Source organism: Cebus imitator, unplaced genomic scaffold (genome assembly GCF_001604975.1).
Source record: "Cebus imitator isolate Cc_AM_T3 unplaced genomic scaffold, Cebus_imitator-1.0 Scaffold0, whole genome shotgun sequence".
Classification (NCBI taxonomy): domain Eukaryota; kingdom Metazoa; phylum Chordata; class Mammalia; order Primates; family Cebidae; genus Cebus; species Cebus imitator.
The window spans coordinates 10,012,386-10,033,102 of record NW_016107315.1 but is presented as its reverse complement, the minus strand read 5'-3'; the positions used below and the strand labels follow the sequence as shown (position 1 = coordinate 10,033,102).

The 20,717-nt window shown below is 43.1% G+C and overlaps 2 long non-coding RNA genes across 2 annotated transcripts in view; one reads left to right on the top strand and one right to left on the bottom strand.

The window, feature by feature from the left end:
* Positions 1-7,994: 7,994 nt before the first annotated feature.
* LOC119468825 lies at positions 7,995-9,784 on the bottom strand. The gene is made up of 2 exons (XR_005197601.1): positions 8,292-9,784; positions 7,995-8,094 (listed from the first exon to the last, which is right to left on the bottom strand). It is a non-coding gene; the product is annotated as an uncharacterized LOC119468825 (long non-coding RNA).
* A 179-nt stretch (positions 9,785-9,963) lies between these two features.
* Positions 9,964-20,717, top strand: part of LOC119468816 — a 118,961-nt gene continuing 108,207 nt past the window's right edge. The window contains exons 1-2 of the long non-coding RNA XR_005197593.1: positions 9,964-10,154; positions 14,193-14,250. This is a non-coding gene — a long non-coding RNA (uncharacterized LOC119468816). The remainder of the gene's footprint in view (positions 10,155-14,192; positions 14,251-20,717) is intronic.

Sequence of the window (20,717 nt, the reverse complement as noted above, 5' to 3'; positions counted from 1 at the left end):
ATTTTTTTTTCTGCTTGATTGAGTCTGCTGCTGAAACTTTCTATTTATTTCTTTGGTTCAGTCACTGTATTCTTTATCTCTAGGATACCTATTGGTTTAATGTTTCTATTTATTTGTCAAACTTCTCAATTCGTTCACATATTGGCATCAAAATTTCATTTAATTTCCTATCTATATATTTTTACAGTTTGCTTAACCTCCCTTAAAAATGATGATTCTGAATTCTTTTTCAGTCATTTCATAGATTTTCATTAGTTTAGGGTTCAATATTGGAATTTTATTAGTTTCTTTTGACAGTGGCATGATTCTCTGATTCTTTATAATTCTTGTGTCCTTGCACTGGTGTATGTGCATTTGAGGAAACAGCCACCTCTTTTGGCCTTTATAGGTATTCTCTGGCAAGGATAGACTTTTGTTATTTGGTCTAGCCTGGAATTCTGGAAGGGCTACCTAATAACAACCCCAGGCGGGAAGAGTTTGCTGTCAAGTTCTCTAGTTGGCTGGGCTACTACCTTTGCTCTGAGGTTGAGTGGAGCTAGTGTCTGGGCTCTGCTGCCCAGCAAGGCCACTGCCTTGGTTCTGTAATCAGGCAGAGTTGCTTGCTGAGCTTTGTAATCATCCCTGATTGTGCACAGTCACAGGGCGTATTTCCTGTCTGGGTGGTACCACTGTTGGAGTTCTGTAGTTGGACAAGGCTACAGGTTAAGCTCAAAGATTAGGTGAAGTCACAGCTCTAGATAGATGGGTCCAGAGGCTATGCTTCATAGAAATGCAGAGTGGCAAGTGTCTCCCTGCCTGGGAAGTACCTTAGGGTGGGCTGTAAGGCTGAGCAGAGCTGCTGTTTGTACTACCAGGTTGAACAGGTATAGCCCCTTTGCTCTGCAGAAATCCACTGTAGGTGGCCTCTTTCTGCCTGTGCTATGCATTGGGGTGTCTGCCTATTTTAAATTATATTGTTTTTGTCATTGTTGTTGTTGAATTTTAAGAGCTATTTTTATAGTCTGGCTATTAATTCCTTATCTCATATATGATTTACAAATGTATTCTCCTATTCTTTAGATTGTCTTTTTCCTTTCCTAATAGCATTCTATGAGGCACAGAAGTTTTTAATTTCAATACAGTCCAGTTCCTTTGTTACCTATACTTTCAGTATTATAGCCAAGAAATGATTGCCAAATCCAATGTCATGGAGCTATAAACTTTTTTTTTTTTTTTTTTGAGACAGAATCTTGCTCTATAGTCAGGTACCAGGCTGGAGTGCAGTGGCATGATCTCGGCTCACTGCAACCTCCCTTTCCCGGGTTCAAGCAATTCTTCTGCCTCAGCCTCCCAAGTAGCTGGGACTATAGGCATGCACCACCATGCCCAGCTAATTTTTGTATTTTTAGTAGAGATGGGGTTTCACCATGTTGGTCAAGATGGTCTCGATCTCTTGACCTCGTGATCCGCCCATCTCGGCCTCCCAAAGTGCTGGGATTACAGGCATGAGCCACCGTGCCCAGCCTGCTATAAACTTTTTATTGAACAAAATGAATTTTGGAATTTCATCAATTACCAGCAAAAAAAAAACTTAAAATATTCATGAATGTCCAAATTCTATAATATAGGTAGATTGAAATTAAAGACATATCATTCAAATATTAATTTTAAAAAACAGAAGTGCTTTTTAGAGTACTTTTTAAAGCTAATGCCAGATAAAATATTCAGAGAAAAAAAACATATATTAGAGACAAGGATGGACATTATAAATGGTAAAAGGATCAACCTACTAAAAAGACACAAACTGAAATGTATAAGCACCAATCTGGATAGCTTCCAAATATATAAAGGAAAACCTGTAGAGCTAAAGGAGAAATAGACAGATCTACAATTACGGTTGGAAATTTCAACACTCCCCTTTTAGCAACTAATAGAACTATTACACAGAAAATTGTTAAGAACATAGACGAATTCAACAAAATCATTAACCAACAGGAGCTAACTGACATAGGTGGGACACTCCAGCAACAACAGCAGAATATACATTTTTCTCAGGAGCCCATGGAACATAGATCCTATCTTGGTTCATTAAAAAAAAAAAACAAATTTACCTGAATCATATAGAGTGTATTCTCTTGCCATAATAGAATAAAACTAGAAATCAACAAAAGAAAGATTAGAGAAAAATCTCCAAACTGTTGGAACATAAACAACACACTTCTAAATAAATCAGAGGACAAAGAGAAAGTCTCAGAAAAAAAATTAAATATAATAAAACTGAATAAAAATTAAAATACATATCAAAATCAATTAAATTGAAAATAACAATATAATAGAGAAAAATTAATAAAACAAAAGCTGGTTATTCAATAAAATCAATAAAATGGATAAAAGCCTAGCAAGACTGACAAAAATAAGGACATGTGCGGTGGCTCGTGTCTACAACCTCAGCACTTTGGCAGGCAGAGACAGGAGGCACACTTGAGCCCAGAAGTTCAAGACCAGTCTGGACAAAATAGGGAGACCCTGTCTCTATGAAATTAGCCAGGCATGGTGGTTCATACCTATAGTCCCAGCTACTTGGGAGACTGAAGTGGGAAGATCACTTGAGCCTGGGAAGTCAAGGCTGCAATGTGCCAAGATTGTGCCACTGTATTCCAACCTGGGCAACAGACTTTGTCTAAAAAAAAGAAAAAAAAAACTGATGAAAATAAGACACAAATCACAAGTATCAGGAATGAAACTAGTATATCACCACAGGTCCTGCAGTCATTATAAGGGAAATCTACAAACAGCTTCATTAGAAGAAATTCAAAAACTTAGAAAATTGAACCAATTTCTTGAAAACCGTAAATTACCAAAACTCAACCAAGATGTAATAGATAATCTGAATAGTCCAATAACTATTATAGAAATTAAATTTGTAATTTATAACCTCATTAAAAATATCTCCACAGTCAAATGATTTTATTAAAGGATTCTACCAAACATTTAAAGAATTAACAGCAATTTTATACAATCTCTTGCATAAAAAAGAAGAGGAGGGAACACTTCCCAATTCATTTTATAAGGCCCTGATACCAAAATCAAACACGGTAAAAAGAAACTAAAGTTCATGTCAATATCTCTTATGAACTTAGATGCAAAAATTCTTAACAAAATCGAATCCAAGTATGTATAAGAATAATTCTATACCATAACCCAGTTGGATTTATTCCAGGTGGCAAGGCTGGTTCGACATTTGGAAATTAATCAGTGATATCAATTCACCATATCATAGGATCATGTCATTTGATGCAAAAAAGCATTGACTAAATCTTACACACATTTATTATAAAAATTCAAAGCAAGTCAGGAATAGAGGAAATTATCTAAATTAGATTTTTTAAAAATCTACAAAAACCCTGTCACTAATAAAGGTGAAAGACTGATTGCTTTTCCCTGAAGATCAGTAATGAGGCAACTATACCTGCTCTCACCACTCATCCAACATAGTATTGAAAGTTCTACCACTGAAATAAGACAAGAAAAAAAAATGAAAGACATATGGATTGGAAAGGAAAAAACAAAACTGCCACTATTTGCAGATAACATGATTGTTTACACAGAAAATTCCTAGAAGTGATAAGTAAATTCAGCATGGTTGAAGTATACAAGATCAACACGAAAACAGACCCGCACAAATATGCCTGCTGACTTAACAAAAATAAATAAATCTGCAAAAGCAATTCATTGGAGGAAAAATAACCTTTCAAACACATTAGAACTGAGTATCCACAGAAAAGAACTGTGCCTCAACCTAAACTTCACATCTCAGAGAAAAATTAGCTGAAAATGTGTCACAGATGTAAAATATAAAACTAAACTTACTTTTAAAATTAAAGAAAATCTTCCAGATTTAGGGCTAGATGAAAGTTCTTACATTTGACACCAAAAGCAAAAGCCATAAAATGAAAGACTGATAAATTAAGTCTCTTCAAAATTGGAAAGTTTTGCTCTGCAAAAGCCTATGTGAAGAGAATGAAAAGACGAACTAGAGACTGGAGCAAAATATTTGCAAACCACATATCTCACAAAGGGCTTTTCCTATTATATATAAAGAACTCTTCAAAATGCCACAGTAAAAAATAAAAACAAACCTCTAATTAGAATATGGGCAAAACATGTGAACAGACATTCTACCAAAAAAGAAATAAAGAAAAAGAAAAGGATATACAGATGGCAAGTCAGTACATTAAAAAGATGATCACTATCATTACCTTAGCCACCAGGGAAATGCAATTTAAAACCATGATGAGATATTACTTACCTATCTGAATGACTGAAATAAAAAAATAATGACAACAACAAATGCTGCCAAGTATAAAGAAAAAAATCAATCACTCCTACATTCTGCTGATATTGTAAAATGGCACAGGCAATCTGGAAAAGAGTATGGCAGTTCTTACAAAACAAAATGTGTGCTTACCATATAACCCAGCAATTGCCCTCTTGGGCGTTTATTCCAGAGAAAACTATGTTCCCACAAAAACCTGTACATGAATGTTCACAGCAGCTTTATTTGCAACAGCCAATATGGAATAAAAACAGCTCTGCAACAAGTTCTTCAATGAGAAAGCGGTTGAACAATCCACCGTTGCGGTACCTCCATCCCATGAATACTTCCCACTAATAAAAAAGAATGACCTATTGATTAAAGACAGTAATTGGATACATTTCAAGGGAATTACGCTGAGTCAATAAAGACAATCCAAAAATACTACATTATTGTATAATTTCACCTATACAACATTCTTGAAATGACAAAATTGGAAAAAATTGAAAATAGATTAGTAGTGGTCACGGATTGCCACTGACCCTCCGGGTAGATGTGGTCACAAAAGGCAAAAAGAGGGATCCTGTGGTAAGCTCAGTTCTGCATCTTGACTGTGGTGGTGGATGAATTTACACATGTGATAAAATTGTACAGAATTAATTACACACACATAGAGGATGGAGGAGAGAGAAATGAGTACAAGCAAAACTGGAAATCTCAATAAGATGGGTGGGGTTATATCAATGCTAGGATCCTGGTTGTGATATTGCACCGTAGCTTTGGGAATTGTTACCACTGGGGAAAACTGGGAAAAGGGTGGGTACACAGGATCTCCGTGCATTATTATTTTTACAACTGCACGTGAATCTATGATTATCTCAAAACACTTAAATATATATATTTTTAAATGTGTGAATGCTCCTGGGCTACATATTTAAAAAAAAAAAAAAAGTACAATTCTCTTAAGAACGCAAAGGCCAAGGGGCAGAAGGTTATTTCCTAAATTTTAAGAAACCACCTAGTTCACAAGTGCCACCTCCTCACTTTGCTGTCAGCGGCGTGATGTGCTCTGCAGTGCTGGAATTGAGAGTTCGAGAGGGAGATACCAGTCCTGGCCTCTCGGTGTTCAAGTGTGTGTTTAGGTGGGCGTTGGTGTGAGAACGAGACAGAGAAACCGGGAGCAAGAGCGAGAGCTTTGCCTCTCCTACTGTCAGGAAGGGTGGCCGGCTGATGGAGGTGCTGTGCAGAAAGCCGGGGAAGGGCTTAAAGAGGGTACTGGCGCCTCGGGAACGCCCTCCTGCTGCACCCTACAGGAGGTTGTGGGCGGGGGCTCAATAACCCCGATGCAGTGCTTGAACCCCACGGTCCAGAAGGAAAGGTGAGCAGGGGACCCGGGCGGGAGGTGAGGCCTCCCGGCAGTAGCCCTCAAGCGTGCTGGGCAGACCGGCTCGCAGAGGCGGCGCCTGGTCTTGGATGCTGCAGCAGAGACGCCAAGGAGACTGAATGCAGGGAGCGAGGCGTAGCGGCCGCGGAGGGTGGGGCCGCCCGGAAATCCCGGCGGCGCCAGCCTGGTAGCATCTGCAGGCCGGGGGCGCGCACACGAGGGGCACGTGGGTGTGGAGGAACCGGCGCCGCGGGGCCTCCTTCCTGCAGCGCCGCGGCGGCCGAGTGCTGGCGCTGGAGGAACGGCGAGTGAGGTGTCTGCCCCGCGCAGGCGGTACCTGCAGCCCCATCTTCGCACCCAGAAGACGGGGCCAAGGACGGGGACCGTGGCTCAGCGCCTGGAGGCGCTCTCCACGCGCGTCTCTTCCCAGATGCCGGGGCGTGAAGCCGGGCGGCTTTGTCCAGAGATGTCTGGGGATGTGGGAAGGGGAAGAAGAGGTTTCCCAACTGGCCAAACCCTGGCGTGGGGAAAAGACTGAGGGGGTCATTGACCAGTGGGAGCGCCCTGAGGCTTCGAAGGAACGGCGCCCGCAGCCCAGCCGGGGAGAATGGTGTTGGGCACCGGCGGGGCCAGCGGGTTCCACGTGGGTGGACCCCGAGCTGAGGGCAGCGGTAGGGTCGCGGAATCGCGGACGTGTGCGCTCCCCTACACCAGCACAAGGACACCTGCACGTGAACCCCGGCTTCCACCCTCTCCTGGCGAGGTCGGCGCCGGGAGCGCGCAGGGGAGGGACGGCGGCGGAGTGCGGGGTTTGGCGGGGAAAGTGGGTGAGGTGTGGCCGCGGGGGAGGGGGCGAAGGCACTAGAAGGCTGCGGTCGCGCGGTCGCTGCTGTTCCCACCGTCGGCGCGGGGCGCGGAGGGGGCGAAGAGGTGTCTGCCAGTCGTACTGCGGTCCCTGCCCGCGTTAACCTGCCCTAGGGGTGAAAGGAAAAGGAAAAGGGTCATGTAAAAGCGCGAGGGCCGGCAGAGACTCTTGCTGGTTCCTGCAGGCGCGGAGGGATGTGGCCGCGGGGACCTGGAGTTTAGAGGGCAACGCTGAGTGTCGTAATGCGGGAGATGACCCCGGGCGCAGCGGGGCTTCCACTTGGTTAGAGCTCCAGAGAACGTGGCTCCAGAAGAGGAGCTTCCTGCGGTGTACTAAACCTAGCATTGACCCCCTCCCACTCAGTTCCCACAACCTCCAGGGTCCTAGCGGAGTCATTTAAGCGCTCAGTACTACCAGCTTCATTTTAGATAAAAGCCAAGACCAATTCTGCATTTGTTAACCGCCTTGTCCTCAAGTCACCACGGCGCAGCTTTTCACAGCTCTAATGCGTGGTCACTCCAAGCCCACAGCGAGTTGCTTGTGTCCTCGGCTTCTGCTCCACAAACCTCGAACGATGCCACCGGAGGACGCTGAAGGCAAAAGCTCGCTGGGCCGGGCGCCTGCAAGACTGCGGCGCTTGCAAAGCCTCCGCAGGAGCCGAGAGCGGACGAAGCTCGTGACCCCCTCCCGAGGCAAGCGGCTCGGCCCTGCGGCGACACTTGGTCAGTGTCACTCTGTCCCTACCGGTGTCGAGTATTTTCTCAACAGAACGTGACCCCGTAGACGGATGAACTCGGAATCAGGAAAACCCGCCTGCCCCTTGTCTAGTCTCTCTGCCCCCTACACCTCTGCCCTTCACTACGGACGGCGCAGTGCGCGCACCGGGACCTCCGCGGCACCTTTGCCCGCAGCTCCCCATTCCCAAGGCAGCCGGAGGAGGGCCTTTCCGAGTTACCTGTCTCCCATCAGCAGCCACACCGGTCGGTCCCCCTCGAACCGCTCCCCAAGGGTAAAGTCCCTGAAAGTCCGAGGCTCCTGTGCCACGCACCCTCCCCCCTGCAGGGAGACCCCGCTTGTGCGTGTGTGTGCCACGCGTTTAATCGCACAGAGTAATTCCCAGACGTGCAAGACAAGGCATTTCAAGCAAAGATGGTCCAGAGTTCAAGTTAGAAAGCACATCTCGAGGCGCTGAGCCTGTTCTCGCCGTCTGTTTCGGTCTCTGGGGCGTCGCATCCAGGAGAAGGGTTTTTAACTCTGAACCCCTGCCAGATCCGCTCGGAAATTAGCTCTTCTGGCGGTGCAGCAACAGGTGGCCCCGCCGCCTCCCTTGTGCACCCGGAGGGACTGCACCCTCCTCTACTCCCGGCCCTTAGTCCTTGCGGGAGTAGGTAATGGCGAGGGAAGGGTGACAATGGGGACGAGAGAGGGGAGAAGGAAGTATATATTTTTTATTTTTAATTGTGAAATGGTCTGTCTGCGTGCTGTGCTCTGGGATTCTCTTGTCTCAGTCAACTTCCAATTTTAAGGGGGCCCTAATGTTAAGATTAACACCTAGAAATGAAAACGTACCCACCTTCTTTATTACAAAGGTCTTTTGTTGTTTGTTTGTTTTTTAAAAAGTATCCCCCCAACCCCCACGGACTTATACTTTATGAGATTTCTCCGATCTTGGTGGTTTGGAGAAATGACGTGGGGGAGGAGAAGACGCAAGGGCAGCAGGGCGTCTACCAGGAAAATAAGATACTTACTAATGTAATAGGGCCGTTCCTTTTTACTTCAGATGCTCCCCCACCCCTTTGAGTTTCCTCAAAGTTTCTCTATCCAGAGTTTGTGCCCGAAGCTTTACGAATAAACTCCCTTTCCAGGTAAACCTCCTTGTCACTTGTCCTTTGCCCAGCGAATCGCAGGTACGATGGGTCAAGGACCCCCGGCTTCCATATTGTCTGAGTCACCTTCCAGTTGGAAAGGCCACCTGGGGCGAGGGACGTGTTGCCCGACTGGTCTAAATAAGGAAAAAAGGAATACCAAAGGACCAAGGGCCTCTGTTCCTCCCCATTCCGCCACCACCACCACCGGTTCCCGGGCTCCGCTGAGCGCTGCGGCGGTCTTGGCTAGAAACTGCGTCTCCGCCCAAATCGAGTGCAAAATTCCCTTGGACAGAAGTTTAAAGGAATCCAGTGTAGAAACAGACTTCTCCATCCAATTTGGTTATAATCAATAATCATATAAGTATACCAACATAACCACCTAAGTAGAGAGCAGACGCCCAGATTCACGGTCCCCACGTGTTGCTGGAGTTGGCGCAGACGCGTCTGCGGGCAAAGCGGCGGACGTGACACCGCATTTTCTCCGAATTCCTGCCATCTAGGGTGGTGCCGTCCCGAGAGGGGGTCATGGGGAGGTGGGGTAATAGGCTGCAGAATCCACTTGCTCTGGGGGAGCACTAGGGTTCAGAGTAGAGCGCAACTCCGAGGGGCTCTCGTACAGCCCCATTCTCCCACACCAGAAAAGCAATGCTCGTTATGGATGATTAATAGCCGAGTTTCTCCTGACCATGCGGCGCGTCCCTGCCGACACCACTAGCTTAGTTGTTTTAATTTGACCTTTATTAGCAACGTGCTCCCCGAGGCTGCGAATTGGATTCGCACCACGGTAACCGCCCTCTCCCCTTCCACCCCTCCTGCTTCCTGGGGAGGATCAGAGACTGCAGCTCCCGCGACGCCTCCTCCTCCTGCGCAGGGAGCAGGCCTGAGTTCCTCCGCGTTACCACCTGGGAGCCCTCAGGCATCCCGGGGCCTGGTCTGAGGGTCTTCGAGCCGTGGAGCTGGGCGGTGTCTGCAGTGCACCGCCGTGAGTTTCTTTCGGGCACAATGTGCTGGTGTGCAAAGAGGAGGAAAGAAAAAAACCCAACACCACTCTTAAGTGGCACTGGCATCTAGGAAGTGGCGGTGGTCTACACTGAGCGTGCCCTTGCCTGGAGGTGTAGGGGGCGGTTACTGCAGCTGAGGGGAGGGTACTGCGGCCAAGGGCAGGGCGGGAGGACAGTCAAGGCCGGCTGGCCGCGTGGGAGCCTTTCCTCTCCGGGTTCAGCGGCCGGCATCACTGGCACTGCGGCTAAAGGGACTGGTAGGCTCTCCTGCACCCCGCGTGCTCCTCCGCCTTCTCTGTGTCCCCCGGCTTTTCCAAGAGGAAGATGGGGTGCCCATCGCGAATGGGGCGCGCCGGGCAGCCAGGCCGGGCGGTCACGTGTCCCCCCTCCCCCGCTACTGCGGCGGGAGTTCCAATCAGAGCGCGCCAGGGGGCTCCTCCCGGGCAGGAACCACCCGGCTCGGCGGCGGAGGGTGGGCCGCCGTCACCTGACCGCCCGCCCCCGCCCCCCGCGAGTAAGGGGCGGTGGTAGCGTCTGCTCGGTTACAAATGGCCCCTCCCGCCCGGCTCGCCCGCTCGCTCGGGCTCGGCGCGGACCCGCCTGGGCGTGCTCCTCCCGCCGGCTCCAGGCGTCCCACCGCCCTGACTCCTGCGGGCGCGCCGGGCACCCAGCGCGGAGGCTCGCCCGCGGAGGTCGCCAAGGAAGTCTGGACCGCCTAGGCGTGTGGCTCGTCTACAGGCAGGTGAGCGTGCACCGCAGGCGTGGGATGCTGCGGGGACAGTGCGGGGGACGTGTGGGGTCCTCAGATGCCGACGCGAATCTGTGCGATGCCGAGGTCAAGTTTGCAGAGCTAGTACGAGGTGTCCGTCTCCTCGGCCTCCTCTTTGATGCGCCCGCGGGTTGGGGACTCGGACCAAAGCTTCGATTTGGGGGAAGGGCTTCAGGACATTCTTGCCTTGAGATACTTGACAAAGGTTGAAAAGACACATCAGGTGGGAGCTTGTAGCTGCTGCTGATGGGATGAGACAGGTGCAGTCGAGTGTGTTTGCATATGTGTGTGGCTCCTGGTAAGGGTCAGCTCCAGATGGGGAGAAGCCTCTGCGACGGGTCATTCTGTCCCCAAGGGCCACTTAGATGCCGGAGACTGAAATTGAGCGGCTCTGAGGTGGTCACTAGATGTTAGGGCAGCAAACCAGTGACCTCCAGTATTTCTGATATGACCTGTAGTAGTAGCAGGAGTGCAGATGGTTCAGTAAAGAGTGTGTGAGGTTTTAAGGCACCCAGAAAAGATTCCTCTTACCTTCTAACTTCTTGGCAGAAATTAGTATTAAAAGTGCTGAATCATGCAAAAAGATGAGGAAAATAATTCATGTTTTGGTAAACTTCTCCAAAGCTAGTAATATCTGCATTTTTGAATGAATGCTTTAAATTTATGATGTACGCACCAGGTATTTAAAATCATATTTTAAGACTGTGCCCTTGGCTTTATGGCCATGGGTTGCTTTTCTTTCTTTGTGATGAATTGTATCCAATCATTACTTCTTACACTTTCACTACCCTCAAAACAAAACCCTGAAGAAAAACCCCCAAGACATGGGTTTTTTAATTCTTATTATATTTTTGGTGTGTTCATGTTTGTAAAGGGAGTGGAGGTATCAGTCCTGGAAAATAGAAAATATCCTCCTCTAATGAATGCAGTGATGGCCAATTTGATCAATCTGATTTGTCAAATGCCACTGAAGGGAATGTCAAGCTGGTAACATGCAGACTGGAGAAAAAATGGAACAGGAGTTGCCCATTGAGGAAGAAATAAGCCCTTATCTCATTGCACTCAGTGAAGGAGCTGGAGAGTAGTGCTTCCACATTGGAAGCTGAGTCCTTGTTGGTGGAGGTGGAGGGGTGCAGTTTTTGATGCAAGTTCTGAGGTCAGACACCAAGTAACATAAAGATGAATTAAAAAAAAAAAAAAATCAGAGTCAGGATTAGTAAAATGGGTGTGTCCAGCAACAGCCCTTGCCCATTTACTCTGGGCTGCACTGTCTGAAATGCTCAGTGGCCTGCTGACTCATAAGGGAACCAGCATGGCTTAGCAAGATTGGATTTTACTTGTAGACTCTAAAGAACTGTACTTGTTAAAAAAAAAAAAATTGAAAAGCATGATCAGAGATATCTATAATAGAGAAGCTAATGTCTCCTTCTTCTCACATCTCTTCTTCAGGGAGGTTTCTCCCCGATTCCTTGACTTGTCACCTTCATTTCAATACCTGTCATCCATGCTTGTGCACAGCATATTTGGTTTGACACAAAGGTTTTAATCTGAATCTTAACATGAGAAACAGTGGTACTCTTAGCTACATGATTATTTCAAAGGTATTTTTGAAGGATACTGAAAAACTAGAATATGAACGATTAATTGAGTTTTCTTTACAGCACAGACTCCCTTAACATTGCATGCAAGACCAGGGAGCCCCACCCTGTTTCTGAGCATCTGCATGAAAGACCAGGAAAGGAATTCGACAATTGCAGTGGTGCAGGGAGAGGCAGCTTCTAGGCTTGGGCATTACCTTTATTTAAATAATTACTAACAATTTTGGAGGGTAGGCTTTAATCCATAGGCAGATTTTGAAAAGCACAGTGTTATTTCTTTTCACCTGTCAGCTTGTTAAAATGTCCATTTAACTTTGAGAGCTTGATTTTGATAGAAAATGGATACAGATCGAGAGCTTCTAAATTTTAAGATCCTAGGGCTAAAAGGCATGATTGGAAGGACATATTAAAGCATACAGTGAAGCCATAAAGAGTTATCTTTGCTTTGATAGTCTAATAAAATTTCTTTATAAAACTAAGTTTTTTAGAAGAGAGGGACTCCTTTTTAGGCAATGCATGGAATAAATCAGCTTGTGCAATAGACCAGCACCTGGCATCTCAGTTTGAATAGAGATGCGTAATTGGAGCAAGAAACAGATGAATGAGCTTACCTTTTACTGCTTGGTCCTTCAAACAGAACCCAGTCATGTCACATCAGATCAGAGGAAGGCCATTTCTACAACATGGCAAGGAGATTTCAAATCTATGGGAAATAAAATGTTTTGAGCTGCTCTGAAGAAAGATGCATTATAAATTTACAATTCGTTATTATAGTTACGCTTATCCGCATCGTCTACTGCAGATAGTGGGTCTGACCAAGAAGAAGAGAGATACAAAGACTTTTTTTCTTTCCTTTTTATAAAGACAAAAATTTTAAAAAGATGTCTACTTGGTGTTACCATCCATTTTTTAACGTAAATATACCATTTACAGAAGAGAAAATGATACATTTTCTCCTGATGGCTAGAGTGAATTAATGCGTTTTCACATCTGAATGTAGTGACCACTTAGTATCTCAACAGTTCTTCCAGTCTAATGTGATACTCTAGGTGAAAATTGCAGGTTCTGTTCTGAACTTACAGCCTTAAGTTCAAAGCAGCTGAAACTACCTTCTGCTTTTTTCCTTTTTTTTTTTCCCTTATATTATCTTTCCCCTCTTTTAAATCCACAACCTACACCTACAAATCCTAGCACCTTGAAGGCTTTGAGAGTCACCAGGAACACAATCAGGTAAATTGCCTGTGATTGCGGGTCATTCTAAAATCAAAATAGATTTCAGCGGCGGCTTCAAGAACCAAACGTCTTTGGTGCTTTGCTCAGATGCCGGCACCCTAGCAGCCTGCTTTCAAAGAGGGTCTTTTCCTTAGATATGCAGTGATTATTTTGTGGAAATTAGCTCTACCCACTTGCACAGTTAATTGCAGTGTGAGAAGGTTCCAGAACAGTACCTCCTTGAGTTAGACAGTAAATATGCTCACATCATTGTATGTGGAGCATTCCAGAACACCCACCTCCCAGCGAAGTAAATGTGCTGGCTGAATAAACACCTAGGCTGCTTTAGCCCAAAATTGCCAACAAGTCTCATGTTTTACCACAAATGATTGTTTAAATGTACACTAAGCCTTTTTAGGACACTGGAGAGCCTTGTAGCATGGAAAGGGGTATCTGATGTCTGACTTCTTTTAGAGCTGGCCTCCAAAAATCTTTTTCCATTCGAGGATGTGAGGTTATGAGTGTTTTGCCAGGAATTTGAAGAAAATTGTTTGTTCACCCACTTATTACAAGGAATTGTAGAGTTAGTAACATTTTTGGCTTTAAGTATTTAAAAATTAATCATGTTTTTGGGTGTGTGTTGGTTTGAGGCAATAGAGAGTATCCTTTAGAAAAAACATTTGGAAATTGCTGCTCCTTTAAAATTATGTGACATTAAACACTTGTACATACATCTCTGCAAAATTCAAGAAATGTGCTTTGGTGTGCGCATTGTGCCACATACACGTGCATCCTACACAAACTGGAATTCCTATTTAGGATTGTTTAACTCTTCATTTTGAGGAGACTCGGGTAGTGGGGAATGTTTTTGTTTATTTCTTTCCTGGTAGGAGTGGTCTCTGAATCTGCTGTGCTTAGGTATCTTAGTAGGTAAGACCATCAAGAAAAGACAGTGAATGAATAGTTCTTATAAGTACATAAAGTACATTTTTTTTTTTTGCAGTATGTCATTGTTTATGTCACTAATTTAAAAGTATTCCAGCTCTGGGTTTTATAACTAAAAATATGAGAAACAGTTTTTGTTCAGATGTAGTTCAAGATGCATCTCTCCCTTGTTCAAATTACTATACATCCTCTTTGCTTCTCATGGAATTTGGAAACTATCCCAGCTGCTAATGATCTAAACATTTTGGTCTTACAGGTGTTCTTTCGATCACAATGGATAGTGACTCTTCTCTTCTGCCTGAGTGGTTCAAAATGTAAGTTCAGTAAACTAAATAATTAAATATTTATTTATTTATTTATTTATTTGATTTATTTTGAGACGGAGTCTTGCTCTGTTGCCAGGCTGGAGTGCAGTTGCACGATCTTGGCCCACTGCAACCTCTGCCTCCCAGATTCAAGCAATTCTCCTGCCTCAGCCTCCTGAGTAGCTGGGATTACAGGCACTACTCAGGCGCTACTGAACATCTGTGTAGATCAGTTCTTCCCATTTTTCATTCCTTCTACCTAGGACTCTAGCTTCATAAATAAGAATCTAGAAGGAAGTGGTATACCCTTGGGTGGGGGACTGGGGGAGCCTAGCCTAGATGGACATTTATTCACTACCCAGCAGTGTAACTTTATATGACTGCAATCATAGCCATTGATTCCTGCACAGCCCCCACTGCCCCCATGTTAGTTTCATGGCAATAGAACATGAATCTTTGGTGTCTGGGTAAGGCTGAATTGACACTTCCCCAGATGTCATATGTTTCTGTGTGGCCCTGCCTGTTCTAATCTCTTGGTTCAAGCAGATGGCTTCTGATATGTAGACACGTCCTGGCCCAGGTATAGAGGTTTTTTTGGCCAGGGGTGGGGGGGCAGATGAAATCCTACGGCTACTGTCAAGCTACCTTTCCTACCTAATATATATTAACCAAAATGTTATAGCCCAGCTGATGATGCTTATGCTGTTAGGATCTGGTACACGTAAATTATGAAATGGAAAGTATTAAAGTGTATGGGAAGCCATTGCTGTTTCACATAGAGTTTGAATGGTGAGGGATTTTACAGATTTCCCAGGACTGGATTCACCTCTTCCATTTGAAGGATATCAAGTATTTCCAAGTATGGCTGTTTAAAAAGTGAACTCTCAGTCTCTGAAAGGAACCTATGGCTGGCTTAGACCCTCCCTGCCTCTTTAGAGATCTCAATATGTGATTTAAGACATTTCTGAGAACTCAGGCATTCAATGCGTTTCACCAGTGTCAGGCTCTAGAAAGCTGATTTTTATTAGGAAAAACATCTCTTCAACCTTCTCTTATCCCTTGCTTTTCTGCCTTCCTGTCTGTGCTCTCTTGCCCAAAACATGGATTTTCATGTAATTCAGTTCACTAAATATCACTTCCATTTTTGTTTCTCTGCAGAGTTTATTGCTAGAGCTGCTAATAGACTTTCAGTACAAATAGTATATTGATCACTTGAAATCTCATTTGAGCTTGACTGAATATACATAATGGGGTGTCAATCAGGGAAAAATCTCATAATAAATGGCAGGTGACTTATATTCATGAGCAAAAATGTCTTGGGCAGCACACAAAATATCGTGTTTACTGTAGCATGACGGACTGATTTTGCTCGTCTCCATCACATTCATCTGGTGGGTGTTTAATAGCAAAGGCAAGGTTAGAATACCAAGATCCTGGAACCTTTCTTTCTTTGTTTATGTGGGAAACATTTTAGTACACTCTGTACAGTATAAGCATTTTCTAGAACTACAGCCAGCAAAAAAAATCTTTTCTACCTGAGAACTTCAGAAATTGCAAACAAATCTGTTTAAGTTGGTGTATATTTAAAATCAGCTACTGATTTATGCAGTCCATATTTTTTAAATTTTTACCATGTGTGTATCAGTGCATGCACTCACTGTATGCAAATATCATTTTCAGTGTGTATATGGGAGAGCACAGTATATTTAGAGAAAAGTCTGCTTTACATAAATTATTTTTAAGAACAACTGAGCAGAGGAGTAGCCATGCGTTAGGAAAACCAAATCTTTTTTTTTTTTTTTAAGTTTCCCATTGAATGATAAATGAAGCAATCTTTCTTTTAGAGTTTTGTATGTAATTCTTTAAAACCAATTTTCCTGATAGAGCAGTAGTTATGATGGTAGATATGTCTGGGAAAGTGATATTTTGTGTTACATTATTATTATTATTATTTTTTTTTTTTTTGAGATGGAGTCTTGCTCTGTTACCCGGCTGGAGTGTGGTAGGCAATCTCGGCTCACTGCAACCTCCGCCTCCCAGGTTCAAGTGATTCTCCTGCCTCAGCCTCCTGAGTAGCTGGGACTACAGGCACACATTACTACGCCAGGCTAATTTTTGTATTTTTAGTAGAGACAGAATTTCACCATGTTGACTCTGCTGGTCTCGAACTCCTGACCTCATGATCTGCCCATCTCAGCCCCGCAAAGTGCTGGGATTACAGCTGGGTTACTTTATATAGCTGACTTCATTGTGGCTGATTGTCTGAGAACATGGGATATTGGTATCTAGTGTATTAGCTGTAACCCTGCTTCATGCCATGGCAGTGTGAGGTACATCATGTTTTTCCCAGTCTGCTAGATGGGGTGCAGCTCAGCTTCCATCAGGAATTCGTCATCTCCTGTAAATGAAGTCACTGGCTCTTTGCTAACAAGTTTCTAATTTGCTTTTTTTTTTTACAGTCAAAAAAATAATAATCATACCCTCGACAAATGTCTCCTTCAGTCCTTGTGCAATATTCAAGATTTTAAAAAGTGTATTATATCACAGTTTTCACCTTTTTAGCAGGTCATATATGATAGCCAGAGGAATCTGCTTACCACGGAGAATATGCAAAACAGGACAAGTGACATTATTAAGATATAAAAGACGTGACGTCAAGCCCTGATCATATGTACTGTTTTTCCATAGCAAGATCTTTTGCCATTTTCATCTATTTTACCGAAATGCTTCTGATCTGTTTTTTAGGATTTTTGATTAGCAGTAAGAGAGAATGTAAAGTATGCTGAGAAATGGAAGTATCTAAGAACTAACCAGTGCAGAGGTTTAACAATGTATAATTACACGAGTGCTACGTATTTTAGTAATATCTTCTATAAGTAAAATCTTATATCCATATGTTTCCTTATATATGTACAAATAGTTCTGTACCAGTTAGAAACTATTTGTAGTATGTGGCTTTTTGCACAAAGAGGCAATCAAATTTGATAGCTTAAGCTTGGGAAATTATGCTTCTGAGATTTTAGCAGAAGCTAGGTGATACTAGAACTTTAAACTCAGGAATTAGCTGTTTGAATATGCTTCATTAATTTTAACCTACAGAGAAATGTATGCCTGCAAATGTTAAAACTGGGACTTATTGGATGTCACCAATAACTGGGAAAAATTAAATCCCAGGAAAAATCAGAAAGAAAAATTTCCAGAGAAATTTGAATCTGGAACCTGCATTTATAGGCCTTGCTGTTGTCTTAAATTTTGGATAGTTTTACTAATTTATTTTGCTTAACTGAAAGGAGAAAGAGTAACATGAACTAAGCAGAAGTTACATGAACTATTTTCTGATGAAAAGATATTAACATCTTTTGGAAATACCATATTCAGCTTGGTAATATAAATATTCAGTTTTAATAGATTGCCTTCTCACCAGTCCTTACCATCTTACAGAGATAATTTTTTTATTTTTTATTTATTTTTTTGAAACAGAGTCTTGCTCTGTCACCCAGGCTAAAGTGTAGCAGTGTGATCTTGGCTCACTGCAACCTCCGCCTCCTGGGATCAAGCAATTCTCGTTCCTTAGCCTCCCGAGTAGCTGGGACTACAGGCGTGTGCTACCAGGTCAGCTAATTTTTGTATTTTTAGTAGAGATGGGATTTTGCCATGTCAGCCAGGCCGGGCTTGAACTCCTGGCCTCAAGTGATCCACCCACCTCTGCTGGGATTATAGGTGTGAGACCCCATGCCCAGCCCTTACAGTGAGACTATTTAAAGACAAATAGAAGAAGTTGAAGTACATATCTTTTACATATCTTATCAGTAGAATTAAAAACAACATCCATATACTCACCAAGTTCTTGGTAAGACTTTTAAATCGTTAAAAAAAATTAAATATAAATTTGGAAAATAGAGTTGAATTTATAGTGAATTCACAGAAACAGACATTATATTAAATAATTCCTAAGCTTTGATTTTTATGTATGCCAAAGCAAGACTAGGAAATAACTGGAACTCCTGCATTTTTTTTTTTTTTTGCCACTGCTGACATTTTCAGAACCAAAGAATCAGAGCTCTCTTCACTAGATGCGGCATATTTAAAGTTATGTTCATTTAATAGAAGCACAGCAGTGGGACTACTTTTTCTTCCAACAGTGATTTAAATAAGAACTAGGCGATATCATGGATTAAGGATAATAGGCTTTTTAAAAAATTGTGTTGTTTTTCCCTTTAATGAAAAACACATCTGAGTAAAGAAAAATTGCAATGAACTAATTCAGTTATTAGTGAAGTAGTAATTTGGTATATATTACTTTTAATAATTTAGCTTTATATTTACTGCAAAGTTTATATTCAGGTTTAATTGCTTGCTAAGACAAAATCAACAAGATTATTTTCTTACGCCTTGTTTTATGTAAGTTAGTTTCACTAAGGGAAATATTACAACACAGTAAAAACCTTTAGTGCACCTCCATGTGCCTTTCAAGAATATATATTGTCTGTATAAGAGGAGAATAACTTAGGGGTCATGTTTATTGATATAGTAATATTATATATGTATATATTACACACATACAATATATAAGTATAACATATTTATCCCAAGTATATCGTAATGTTATACTTATTGTACTTAAATGTATATGCCATTTCAAATGAGCCTAAACCATTCTCATTTCACTAGAAACCCAATATTTAGACATGATCTCATGCCCTATGACATCAAAGAAGACAGGCTTGACTATTTCCCCTGCTTAGTTTTGGTTTGACGTACGTGCTGTGGCAATGGCAAAAGTTATTTTCTTAATGATAGGCAGATCCGCCATGATTGTGTAGGAAGTTGGTAGAAAAGTAATGGGTGGTAGTTTTTTTGTTGTTGGTTCTGGTTTTGGGATATGCATGTAGGTACCTTTGAAGGAGTGCAATTCTAATTTTTAAAAATCAGAAAATCCAGTGGGAACGTTGATCCTATTTCCAGTTCAGCTTCTTCGTCCATCTTGCTGTGGTCTTGGCCTCCTTCAGATTGTGCTTTGGTCACACTGACCTGTGACAGCTGAACATGCAAACCCAGTGTCTGATGGACCCGATTTTGTTTCATCCAAGCAGAGGGGGTGACCGTTCTGTGAATTCTGTCCCCAAGGATTTGAATATCCAGTGTCACAGCCAGTGTTATTTTCTGTCAAGGTAGCTATACACTCTTCATATAACCGTTTTGTTGGTGTGCTCTTGTTATACCCCTGCAGACACCCGTGCTTTTTCACAAGTTCTTCAAAACTATTTCTTTCTTATCATTAAAAACAAAAGATTATAGAATTTAAAATAAGACTTAAAAATATGAGACCTACTACAGACCCATACTGTCAGACTCTTCCGCTCTAATATAACCTCTGGAAGTAATTTCTGGGAGCATGAAATTTAGGCCTAGCAGAAGCTCTAGCTGCATCATGAAGGCTCTAGTCTTTGTTAATCCCCTTAGGAGGTGTACCTTAGCCCAGTATTTATAGAGCTAGGATGTTGGGCTGCTGTTTCTTTTTCTTTGGAGATATTAGTAAATGCAGGAAAATGTGTTATACTCAAGCAGTTCCTTCCTTCCTTCTATCCATCCTTTCATCCTTTTTCCTCTTCCTCCTCCTTTCTTATTCTCTTTTTTTTCTTTTTCTATTGGTAGTAGCCCAGGGATGCCACTAATGGTGGCCACAATGACTAAATATTCTTAATTTTTCTAGATCTAAACATGAGGCTGACTGGGTTCCTTATAGAGCCTGTATCTTGAACAGCATTGTCCAATGGAGCTTTGCACAATGGAATTTTCTTCCTTTTCTGCCGTGAAGAAAACATTCTATATCTGTGCTCTCCAGAGAGTGCCACTAGTCACTTGTAGCTGCTGAGCACTTGAAATGTGGCCAGTGTGACTGAGAAACTGCATTTCTTTATCTTATTTAATTTTAATTAAAATTTAAACTTAAAAAGTCACACATATCTAGTGGCTGTACGGTGTTGGACAGGGTGGCCTTAGAGAATCGGGGAAGTGGATCAGTTTTGCTGTGAAGTCCTCTTGATGGACTGTGTAAACCATGACAACACATACTCCAGAAATTGGAGACTGCTCAGTGCTGACCATGGTGTGCCCTCAACCTGGTGAGTACTACACAGCTGCCTTGCAAATCATAGTGGTTCCTGTTGGATTTTTGTATTTACATTTTTAAATAGAACTGAATCCTCCTAGTCTGGACACAATGCAACTGTGCAAGCACAATTGTTGCTATGCTCCGACTCAGTCCACAGTTGTATCAGATGTCCCAGTACCTCTCCGGGTCTTGACTAGTTTGTCTGGCTTTGAGTGCACATCCAAAGTGCTTGTAGAGTTCTGGCTTTGGGAGAAGGGGTTTAGGAACAAAAGTCTGGATTTGCCCTTCAAAGAACTATCCACCACTGTTTCATCTCTGTCACCACGTACCTTGGTGTCGCAGGTAGTGAAACTTTGCCATC